At 43.9% G+C, this 12,734-nt stretch overlaps 1 protein-coding gene across 7 annotated transcripts in view; it reads left to right on the forward strand.

Annotated features, from left to right (window-relative positions):
• The window catches only part of LOC123754415 (fat-like cadherin-related tumor suppressor homolog), a 669,154-nt gene that overhangs the window by 589,312 nt on the left and 67,108 nt on the right, over positions 1-12,734 (forward strand). The gene's annotated exons all lie outside the window — the stretch shown is intronic.

Raw genomic sequence — 12,734 nt, forward strand, 5'->3', positions numbered from 1 at the left:
GACCATTGACATATGTATATATATATTTGTGTATGTGTGTGCATTTGTGTGTATGTATATACAGTACATGTGTGTGTTTATATATTATGTTCGTGGGTATTTAAAATTGCGTAACTAGCTTCACCAGATTGTTACTTGTTGAAATAAACTATGGGGTTGAGTTCCTCAACCCATTGTGTAACCTGTAATCTCTGTAACCTTTTCAACAACCGCCCACGGGATGGGTATAAACTGCATAATAAATGACTAAACTAATATAACAATACCAAAAATGTCTACGTGTGGGGAGCGGGTTGACGCGGTGTGTTGATGCCTAGATAACATGCTGGGGATGGGGCGGGGTGGCATGCTGGGATTTAATCACTACCATTCAACCTGCTGTAGTCAGTCCACGTATGTAATCATCAGTGAGGCCCGTCGTAGGTATACCATCATGAGGGGGCTGGAAAGAATGGTAGAGTGGGAGGGGGGGGGGGGCAGAAGGGAAAGAGCGCCGTCGATGGGGTGGATGGGAAGGGAAGAGGCGTTTTATTGGCTGGGTCTAGTTACTGCCGCCTGCGTGCTCCCAACCTTTGATTACTGGGTTGGCGAAGGGCGCCAGTATCGTGGGAAGGGGGAGGGGGAGGCGTTGGTTCCGACTCTGTGTGCTACTGGTAATGATGCATTCTCTTATTCTGAGGCCCCTCTCTCTCTCTCTCTCTCCTCCTCCTCCTCCTCCTCCTCCTCCTCCTCCTCCTCCTCCTCCTCCTCCTCCTCCCCTGCTTTTTTTTAATTTCATATTGCCTATTAATCTTTTGGTGGTTCCAGGAGCCACAGATTCCGCGATCAGATCTTCGTATTCACTGTTTAGTTAATTAGACTATTGATGCAGGCAGAGAGTAGTTCATCGGATGCATCATATCCCGGTTACTCTGGTATCCTTTGAAGTTTACTTTATTAAATTCCCCCTTTAAATATATATATATATATATATATATATATATATATATATATATATATATATATATATATATATATATGCGAACAAGCCTGAATGGTCCCCAGGACAATATGCAACTGAAAACTCACACCCCAGAAGTGACTCGAACCCATACTCCCAGGAGCAACGCAACTGGTATGTACAAGACGCCTTAATCCACTTGACCATCACGACCGGACATAATGAGGTGATAGCCGAGGCTATTTGAACCACCCCACCGCCGGCACTCGGATAGTAATCTTGGGCATAGCATTTTACCAAATCACCTCATTCTTTGGGGCACACGTGAGGAACACAAATGCGAACAAGCCTGAATGGTCCCCAGGACAATATGCAACTGAAAACATATATATATATATATGTATATATATGTTTGTAATCTCCAAAACCTTCACTGATATTGCATCACTGCAGTATTCACACTAAGAGGTTGACGCTCAAATATTGACATATCAGGATAAAGCCATGTTTAGTACCTGGTAGTCAACCCGCTTCAAGTTCTTCGTGAACAGTATCCGCAATTCAGACATCAGCACACACACAGTGGACTTGAAACATTACAACTTGCCTATGATTTAGAAAATCAGTGGGAGCAACGAAGTGATTAGAACTAACGATGAAGGAACTTCCAGCCGCCCACCTGTACCCCCTGTACCACGGCTTGGTAAAAAGTTGTATAACCTGAAGTTCTACTGAATCCACAGGAAGTGTGGAAACTTTATGTGACCCAGTTTGGAGGTTTGCTGTATCATCTATATGTGCTACACATAGCAGTCCCTGTGTCGTTCCTAAAGGACGACACAGAGCTTAGTTGATGACTATGTAGAATATGACGATCCGGTCCCCATGGAGAGGGTGGGGGTCGTCGTCGTGGAAGGGCGCCCAAGTGGATAGATGAGTCCCCTCTTCCGAAGCCTACCGACGATCTCTGAAAGGAGATGAGGCGATAGACGTGGACAAGGGGTGATCACACTCCGGAAATGAAGAGCCGGGCAGGAGCCGGGGGTGGTGGCAAGGATGACGAGGAAATAGAAGAACTCCCAGAACTCCATCAAGCAGGTACCACTCTGTTTGCAAAAGAAAATGTTCTAATATTTATTTAGCACCTTTGTTTTCTTAGCTCCAATCTGTGGTGTATGTGTGTGTGCGTATTCACCTAGTTCCCTGAACAGTGGACACGCCGTGTGTTACCTGGTTGATACCTGGTTGATGGGATTCTGGGAGTTCTTCTACTCCCCAAGCCCGGCCCGAGGCCAGGCTCGACTTGTGAGAGTTTGGTCCACCAGGCTGTTGCTTGGAGCGGCCCGCAGGCCCACATACCCACCACAGCCCGGTTGGTCCGGCACTCCTTGGAGGAATAAATCTAGTTTCCTCTTGAAAATGTCCACGGTTGTTCCGGCAATATTTCTTATGCTTGCTGGGAGGACGTTGAACAACCGCGGACCTCTGATGTTTATACAGTGTTCTCTGATTGTGCCTATGGCACCTCTGCTCTTCATTGGTTCTATTCTACATTTTCTTCCATGTCGTTCACTCCAGTACGTTGTTATTTTACTGTGTAGATTTGGTACTTGACCCTCCAGTATCTTCCAGGTGTATATTATTTGATATCTCTCTCGTCTTCTTTCTAGTGAGTACATTTGGAGGGCTTTGAGACGATCCCAATAATTTAGGTGCTTTATTGCATCTATGCGTGCCGTATATGTTCTCTGTATTCCCTCTATTTCAGCAATCTCTCCTGCTCTGAAGGGGGAAGTGAGTACTGAGCAGTACTCAAGACGGGACAACACAAGTGACTTGAAGAGTACAACCATTGTGATGGGTGTGTTTACTAGTTGTGTTTACTAGTTGTGTTTTTGCGGGGGTTGAGCTTTGCTCTTTCGGCCCGCCTCTCAACTGTCAATCAACTGTTTACTAACTACTTTTTTTTCCCCCACACCACACACACACACACACCCCAGGAAGCAGCCCATGACAGCTGACTAACTCCCAGGTACCTATTTACTGCTAGGTAACAGGGGCACTTAGGGTGAAAGAAACTTTGCCCATTTGTTTCTGCCTCGTGCGGGAATCGAACCCGCGCCACAGAATTACGAGTCCTGCGCGCTATCCACCAGGCTACGAGGTGTGTGTGTGTGTGTGTGTGTGTGTGCTTTGTTTGTATAGGGGTGTAGAGTTTAGTGTCTTTGTTTGTTGTTTCCCCCTCCTCGTTTTTTCTTCTCTGTACTTTTCCCTATTCTAGTTTTTCCCTGTTCCTCCGTTCTTTTTACCTTCACTTTTAGTGTCTTCTCTCCCATCTTCCTTCGAGGGGGTCTCTCTCTCTCTCTCCCTCTCCATGTCTCCTCTGTCCCGCTTCGTGGTTCCCCGGGCGTCTTGCCCTATTACTTGCTCTTATCTTGTTAATTGGCAGCGCTCTTCTATCTTCATTATTTAATCTTCTCTTCCCCTGTCTTTCTATTCCTCCTCCTCCTTCCTACATGTGCCATTCCACTCTTCTCTTCTTCACTTGGACTGGACGGTAGAGCGACGGTCTCGCTTCCTGCAGGCTGGCGTTCAATCCCCGACCGTCCAAGTAGTTGGGCACCATTCCTTCCCCTCGTCCCATCCCATATCCTTACCCTTATCCCTTCCCAGTGCTATATAGTCGTAATGGCTTGGCGCTCTCCCTGATAATACCCGTTCCCTTTCTTCTTTTCTTCACATTATAATCTATTTCCCGCTGCCTGCTGTGGTTACTCTTTATCATAAAACCTCTTACTCCTGTTCTCATTTTTTTTCTCTAGGGCTTCTCACCTGCTATTTCTCGTCTTCCTCATAATTCTTCTAACCCTATTTTCCCCCCTAATCCCCAATCCACTAGTCTTCCTTCCCTTCCCTTATTATTCCTTCCAGAGACCCTTTTTCTCCCACTATTCTTCCCTCTCTCCAATTTCTCCACCATCCCCTATTCTTCCTCTCTCTCTCTCTTCACTTCCATTCTCCTCCAGTCCTTCTTATTTCTCCCCTCACTGACGTTTATCATTAAGGTAATCAGCATCCCGGCTCAAGCTGTTCGCCCAACCTCTCAGATTACACCTTTCTCACCCTTGCTGTGAGATGACTCCGACGGAGAAAAATTAACCAGATTGAATCAGATCCGAGCGTCGCAGCGGAACAAGGGCCAGGTCGACGAGACGGTCAGATCTGATCTCGGCGGAGCGAAATCTGAGTGGAGATTTGAAATGGGGGTGGGGTTTGTGTGAGGGGTGGAGTGTGCGCGGAGGGGGTTTTGTGTGTGGGGTGGCTGTGTGTGTGTGTGTGTGTGTTTACTAGTTGTGTTTTTGCGGGGGTTGAGCTTTGCTCTTTCGGCCCGCCTCTCAACTGTCAATCAACTGTTTACTAACTACTTTTTTTTTTCCCCACACCACACACACACCCCAGGAAGCAGCCCGTGACAGCTGACTAACTCCCAGGTACCTATTTACTGCTAGGTAACAGGGGCACTTAGGGTGAAAGAAACTTTGCCCATTTGTTTCTGCCTCGTGCGGGAATCGAACCCGCGCCACAGAATTACGAGCCCTGCGCGCTATCCACCAGGCTACGAGGCCCCTAGAGGCCCCGAGGCCCTGTGTGTGTGTGTGGGGGGTGGCTGTGTGTGTGTGTGTGTGTGTGTGCGTGCGTGTGTGTGGAGGAGTAACTATGTTTGTTTTTCTCCAGATTACTTTGTCCTGGGCCTGGATTCAACAAGCATTTACGCAACTACTAACGAACCTGGTCGTTTCTCAATCTTTGGCGGATTTGTTGACATTTATGATATAAGTTATGAGCTCCAAAGCAATAGTAGTCTGTTCATGATAATAATTATATTTGATTTGGAAAGTTTCGATACTCGTAAACTGTTTAATAAATTTAAACAAAGCAGCCGAATGTGTAGTTCCAGGATTCTACACCGTGGGAAGTCAACGTTTGCTGTGTTAGTACCCGATGTTTTGATGGTATTGTGGGGTATCGTTTATGAATAAAATGTCAAGATCCTCAGCTTACCTGTTGTCTAAAGATTTCTTAAACTTACCTTCATATATTTTTTTGCCTAAATTTTGATAATATCTTTCTCATCCTTTGTGGATGAATTTTTTATGGTAAGATAAAAACCACTGTTGCCGATTTTTGTTATTTATAATTTTGGTAATAGTTTGCATTTTTCATATCTCTTGGATTTCTTTCTTTTAATTTTTCCCGTCTGGTAGTTTTGAGAGTTTTTTTCGGTAATTTCCGCGTAGAATAATTCTCGTTTGTTGGTATATTCACACTTGGGTGAACACTCCAGTGATGGTTTTCTTTCCTGTGTATAGTAGTCTGCGTTTTCTTTATGTCGGTTTGCATTGTATTCCTCCGCAAGTCCGCAAGGGGGGGACTATTTTATACAGAGTTTGTAGCTAGCTTTGAGTGAGACGTAACGGTGTGGGGCGATGGATGTTATACTGTGCCAGGGTGATGTTACTGTGAAATGAGGGCGTTACTGTGTGAGTTTAGGGGGGGGGGAAGGGATGTTACTGTTCGATTTAAAGGCTTTTACTGTACTACGGGAGGGGGAGGGTGTGAGCGGCAGGCGACAGGGGTCCGTACACTCCCACCTAAGACTTGCCTAACAAGGAAAATCGGACCCCAGGACATTGGTGACTACACGCCTCGGTGACTTTAAGCTCGGCGTAAATATTAGAATATTGCCTGGTTTTTATATTAGGAGTATAAGATCATTTCATACTATAATTTTATGTATGGAAGTGTCAGGCTGCTCCTGCAGCGGAGCGTGGAGGAGACGTTCCCCGGGCAGAAGTGCAGCGAGTACCCTGCCGCCGAGCAGTGAGGACGACCCACACCCGGCACGACCCAGACCACGGACGCCCGGCACGACCCAGATCACGGACGCCCGGCACGACCCAGACCACGGACGCCCGGCACGACCCAGATCACGGACGCCCGGCACGACCCAGATCACGGACGCCCGGCACGACCCAGAACACGGACTCCCGGGAACTGTTAGTGATTTGGGCACTAGTAAGACTTGGCAGCAACCCCCTTGATGCCGCATTAGCAACGATCGTTGGTGTTTCATAAGTGGGCTCTGTGTCCAGAGTTAAGTTGTCCAATCATTGTCCAGTCAATTTATGTGAAAATAAAAACCTCAAATGACTAGGAGCTTTGCTCCCATCCCACTGGCCACAGCCGTTGCTACTCTCTCTTATGGCCTTTATTTTATATTGCTCAAGGCATACTCCTCCCTTGGCCTCCTGCAACAATTATTGCCTTAAGAATTCTATTGCTTATGTACCGTGAGCGCCGCTCCCCCCGGCAGGCATGGTGACGTCAGCTGTGCCAGTACTTCATCTTTGGCCCCCGTAAATATATTGACTGTTTTTATTGGCTTGACAGCAGCGGGGTCTGCCTATTTTCTGGTTGGTTAGTCATGCCCACCAGGGACAGCTGGAACGGGTGGTAGGGGGAGGAAGCGGGGGAGCAGGAATGGGCTGTCGGAAGAGGGAGAACAGGAACGGATCGGTGGGGAGACGAAGAGGGCTTTTATGGCGCGTAGAGAGCATTGTTTTATTTGATGAGTTTGATATAACAGTGATTTATTTGTGGTAGTATACTTGGTGGAGTTTTGTTAAATTAGATGTCTATGATACAGCCGAGTCGGGTATGTAAAGAATGAGGGAGTCTGTTCGTGTTTACATAGATCTATGGGCAAAGCAAAGACTTGAAATAGTTGTGAAAACCGGATTAGAAGAAGACCTCATTTTAAAACATACATTAGGGATGTTTGATCATTAGTATACTAGGGATGTTGACCAATCCACACACTAGAAAATGAAGGGACGACGACGTTTCGGTCCGTCCTGGACCAATCTCAAGTCGATTGTGAACACAATCGACTTGAGAATGGTCCAATTGAGACTTGAGAAACCTGCATTTACACAACCACTTCCGAAACCTGTATGTCTTTCCTCAATTTTAGCGGCTTTTCACATTTATTAAATAGTTTACAAGCCTCGAAACCTAACAACCCAAGGTTATTATTGTTATAAAAACCTCATAGTACTTAGAAACTCATAAACTGGTTAATAAATGTAAACAAATCTACCATGCTTGAGGAAAGATGTACAGGTTTCGTAAATGGTTGCGTAAATGCTTGATTAATCCCGGCCTGGGTGGAGCAGCCCTCTCAGTTCAAAAGGTGGGAAGTAATGAACAATGTATGATAAAGAAGCGAGCATATATGAGTAACTTATGCTCTAATGTTATAAAGTATGATGTTATTACATAATGTATTACTGTGCTTAAGAGACAAATCACACCACAATGGGAGGATTGTAATGTAGATGTAGTAATTATTCCCTTGCAAAAGAAAAAAGTATGTATTAGATAGGAGAGCTGAGGGCAACATATGATTGTATAATTAGAAAATTACCTACAGAAAACACTGTACATGTATATTGTGATGGGTCAGTAGCTAGGGATGGGAAGGCAGGATGTGGAGTCTTGATCAGGGAGTACACTGACATCGGCACTGTAGATACTGTTATTGGACGCCGCTTAACTGACAATGCCTCTTCAACGCAGGCTGAACTCCAAGGTGTATTAGCAGGATTACAGGAAGTAGTCAAATGTGGTAAAAATGCTTGCTTCTGTATTGACAGTAGAGGAGCGTTAGAGTCTTTAAATAACAGACGCCCAGTTTACCAAAATATTGTGATAGAGTGTAGAGAGAATGTTAAGAAATTAGAAAAAAACTGGGTGTAAAGTATCATGTGGATCCCTTCACATGTGGGAATACTGTTGAGTGAGGTAGTTGATGAGATAGCGAAGAGAGCCATGGAAAAAACTCTTCTTGATGCTGTATGTCAGATAACCTTGAAACAAATAAAAACAAGAATCAAGATGATCCAAGAGGGAGAAGAAATGGTAAAGAGAATAACAATGTGGACAGTAGTAACACACTTAAGAATTATTCAATAATAAATACACATTCGTCCTTCACCTATGGTAGAGGAAAGTCTACTTGGAAGGATTCAATTTACATGAGATTAAGATTAGGATACAAATATATCTGGCAATACGGTGTTGATGTCAGTGAAAAAGATAAGGAGTGTAAATTATGTAGTATGCCGCACGCCTACACTTTAGAACATTATGTATTATAGTGTCAACTTATTGATAACTATAGAAATAAGGAAATAAGTAGTGTACCACATCAAATTGTTTGGATGTGTGATAATGGTATGATAGACAGAATACTTAGGAGCTACAATAATTTGGCTCCAAGAGTGAAACACTTATATGCTGTGCTTACTATATTAATCTGCAATGTTAAATGTGATTCTTGTATTGTGATTTGTGTATATGTACTCACTGAATTTGTGCGCCCCTTGAGGGACTTGAAGTAGAGGGGGGGGGGGGGGTAGAAATAGCCTAAGCTACTCTATCCCTGTGTGATGTATTTTTTTTCTTGTCTCAATAAACATACTTGAACTTGAACTGAGCAGCCCCTCTGAGGTAAGCCCTCTACTCCCACCCAACCCACCGGGTTTCCCGGAGATTTCCGAAGACATCGTTAACACATTTTTAGGAAGGTACTGAATGTCAGTGGCGACTTTATCAGGGCTTAAAAGCATACAATTTTACGAGTCCTTCGAGTGCTTTCAATATAATTTAAAAATTTTGTGAAGAAACTTTAAATATTAATATTTTATGAGGTGCGTATAAATTCGTGTTTGCCGAGCTGTGGAGCAGAGCGCCTAGATATTTTATGGAAATGTTGAGATTTATGTGTTGGGAGATGCTTGGGTTAAGTTTGTACTCACCTGTTTGTGCTGGCGGGGGATTGAGCTCTGGCTCTATGCCAGAGCATAGAGCCAGAGCACACGCCTCTCAACTGTCAATCAACTGGTGTACAGGTTCTTGAGCCTACTGGGCTCTATCATATCTACACTTGAAACTGTGTATGGAGTCAGTCTCCACCACATCACTTCCTAATGCATTCCATTTGTCAACCACTCTGACAGTAAAAAAGTTCTTTCTAATATCTCTGTGGCTCATTTGGACACTCAATTTCCACCTTTGTTCGCCCTAGTACGTATGCCCCTTCTGTTAAAGAGCATGTCTTATCTACCCTATCAATTGCTTTGAGAATCTTGTATGTGGTGATCATGTCCTCTAACTCTTACGTTTTCCAGCAACGTGAGGTTTAATTCCCGTAGTCTCTCCTCGTAGCTCATACCTCTCAGCCCGGGTACTAGTCTGGTGGCAAACCTTTGAACCTTTTCCAGTTTAGTCTTATACTTGACTAGAGACTGACACACACACACTGTTGCCACCCAAGTATTACCCTAACATGCGCCTTGAGACTGAGTTACTGCCCAGCTCCTGTGCCAGGTAAGTCCACTACGGGCTGGCCATAGCCCCGTGCTACTTGGAACTCTTGTTCCGAGAAGCTGAATATAAAACACCGCCTTGAAACTCCTCTGATGGCTGGGTGAGCGGAGGGTGCAGGTGGGCTGGCCCACCACCACCGGTGGCGGTGATGGGACAACAGAGAGGAAGCTCTATAATATAAATGCTCACATTAAGGCATGATTACCTTTCTGCATAGGCTTGCTGGACCTTAAATTATCTTTGAATAATGAACATATGTACTTTTACACATGTATTTTGGCGTATGACAAAATTATTTTGTTAAATTGGTCGAATGGTAAAGTTTGCTTTAAGCTAATTTGACATTCATTTGAACAAATCCACAGGGGCCGTGACGAGGATTCGAACCTACGTCCGGGAGCATCCCAGACGCTGCCTTAAACGACATTCCTTTGTTTATTAAGTTCAATGACACTAACGGCGCGAAGTTTAAATGATTCATGAAAAATATTCTGTTCATATCTGAATGGATACTGCTTAAATACTGTAATACAGATTTTAAGTCTGCCACTTTGCTCCAAATACAGTTGGTCAACACTACGTTACAGTAGTTACCAGTCACCGCTGATGCGAGATGACCTAGATCCGAATCCTGGGCAAAGTTGGATGATAGTTCCTCTTGGTCTGTCACTTTGAGAACAAAAAATGCAACTGTTTTATCTAACCAGAAACGTACAACCCCCCCATAAGCAATCCACCTAACCTGTCTAGGCCGATACATAGAAAACGTCATTTTTTCGGCGCTTTAAATTGTACTTATCATTGAATTCCTTTCCATTCTGTCATGCATTGTCGAGGAATGTTTACATCTCCAAAGCATACTGATATGTATGTTCTTACCCCCTTCGCATACAAATTCAGAACCATTACAGTTTAAATTAATAAAAAGAAGAGTTTATAACCAGTCCTCTCACCAAAATGCTCAATACATTTTACAGGATCAGTAAATCCGTTAAAAATGCAGCGCATTAGTAAAGCTTAAAACACAGTAATATTGACGTTTTCTTAGGAAATGTAGATGTTTATCTCTCAGAATGTTTGGTAATATGTTTATTGTTTGTGATGTGTTTATATGTATGTATTAACACGATGTACTAAACGGGGTGAGAATAGCTTGAGCTACCTCATCCCTTTGTGTGTATTTTACCTCAATAAACTTATTTCAATTTCAATTTCAATGACGTTTTCTCTATATCGACCTAGATAGGTTAGGTGGGTTGCTAGGATTCGTACGTTTCTGATTAGGCAAAACAGAGACGTATTTTACGGAATGGCAGAGCAAGAGAAGGGACTGCATCCCTAACATAATTGGGTAGGTGAGCTAGCGCGCCGTGTCCCGCAAAATAGCCTTGCTGGTAGTGAACACGTATCTTCGATAATATTATCATACCTTTGCTAATATTCTCATGCCTTCGTTACTATTTTCGTACCTTCGCTAATGTTCTCGTACCTTCGTTAATATTATCATACCTTCGTTAATATTATCATACTTTCGTTAATATTCTCGTACCTTCATTAATTAAATTAATATTATCATACTTACGTTAATATTCTCGTACCTTCGTTAATATTCTCGTACCTTCGTTAATATTCTCATTCCTTCGTTAATATTCTCATACTTTCATAAATATTCTCATCTTTATTAATATTATTATATCTTCATTAATATTATGATATCTTCGTTTACATGCTCATATCTTTGTTAATATCATCATATCTTTAATATTGCTGGTCCTTTACTCGGCTTACAAATAAAATAAATTGTGCAGTTGTGAAATTAATGGTATGGTTGCATCAATGTTTTTCAAACAAGCATTCATTAGCGTTGATTACGCGCTCCGGCGGCTGATGTTGGGTTCACATAATTGTATTTATTTTCCAAACAAAATTCTGGAATTTTTCTTCTTCAGGTCAATGCTGAACGACTTGAAAATCTCCGCCTATCGATCATTTTTTCCCAGGTATTTTAAGGAGACGTGTTGCAAAGTTTATTTCAGATATAATTGTTAATTTGTTTCAGAAGCCATCACATAAGTAAACTCTGTCGGACTGCTACTAGACAAATGTACTTCGGTAACTGTTTATATTGAGCGGTCTGTGTTGGGGGGATCCTGCCACTGGTTTGGTTGGGTCAGAGGTTTCTGCCACTGGATTTGTTGTGCCAGAGGTTTCCTGTCACTGGATTGGTTGCGTCAAGAGATTTCCTGTCACTGGATTAGTTGCGTCAGGGGTTTCCTGCCACTGGATTGCCTGTGTCAGGGTTCTTGACACTGTATTCCCTGAGTCAGCATATTTCCTGCCATTGGGTTGCCTGCATCAGGGTGTTTCCTGCCACTGGATTGCCTGCGTTAATTAGTTCCTGCCACTGGATTGCCTGCATTAATTAGTTCCTGCCTGGGTTCCCTGCGTCATGGTGTTTCCTGCCTCGGTTCCCTGTGTCAAGGTGTTTCCTGCCACTGGGTTGCCTGTGTCAGTGGGGGGTGAGGTTCCTACCACTGTGTTGACTGTGTCAGGAGTTTCCTGCCACTGGGTTACCTTCATCAGGGGTTTTCTGTCACTGTTGCCTGTGTCAAGGCGTTTCCCGCTACTGCGTTCTCTGTGTCAGTGTTTCCTGTCTCTGAGTTGCGCAAAACGGTGGTGATACATCCTGGCGACAGTTTAATAAGAGCAAGATTTACAGCACCAGCGTTCCCAGAATTCCTTCGCTGCATTCCACTTAGCAGATGAGTTCCTATGTTTTCCCCCGCCTAAAACCAGACAAGTTTTCATTTGTTCCTTTTACGGTAGTCTAATTGGTTGAGGGTAAGGTGACTGCAGTAGCCGTATAGGATGCGGGTAAGGTTCCTCCGGTAGCCAAATGGGTTGCGGGTAAGGTTCCTCTGGTAGCCAAATGGGTTGCGGGTAAGGTTCCTCCGGTAGCCAAATGGGTTGCGGGTAAGGTTCCTCCGGGAGCCAAATGGGTTGCGGATAAGGTACCTCCGGTAGCCAAATGGGTTGCGGGTAAGGTTCCTCCGGCAGCCAAGTACCGGAGGAAGTACCGGACTAAGATAATGAATATGGGACACGCTGACTGCGGTAGCCTAATAAAGATAGTGTTCGTGAATGTTTCCCCTCACTTTACACTCGCAAGATAACGTAAACTTCAGACTGGGTTTTTGACAATGTTTGTCAAACAGTTAAGTTTCAGCTGCGTCTGGGTACAATTGAGAGTTCAACCAGCGGGTGTTCTTATTAAAGGTGCTGTACATGCTACTATGGCGGTACGTTCACTAGAACAATGAATGACTACCCAATAAGCTCACTA

This window comes from Procambarus clarkii, chromosome 18 (assembly GCF_040958095.1).
Source record: "Procambarus clarkii isolate CNS0578487 chromosome 18, FALCON_Pclarkii_2.0, whole genome shotgun sequence".
Lineage (NCBI taxonomy): Eukaryota > Metazoa > Arthropoda > Malacostraca > Decapoda > Cambaridae > Procambarus > Procambarus clarkii.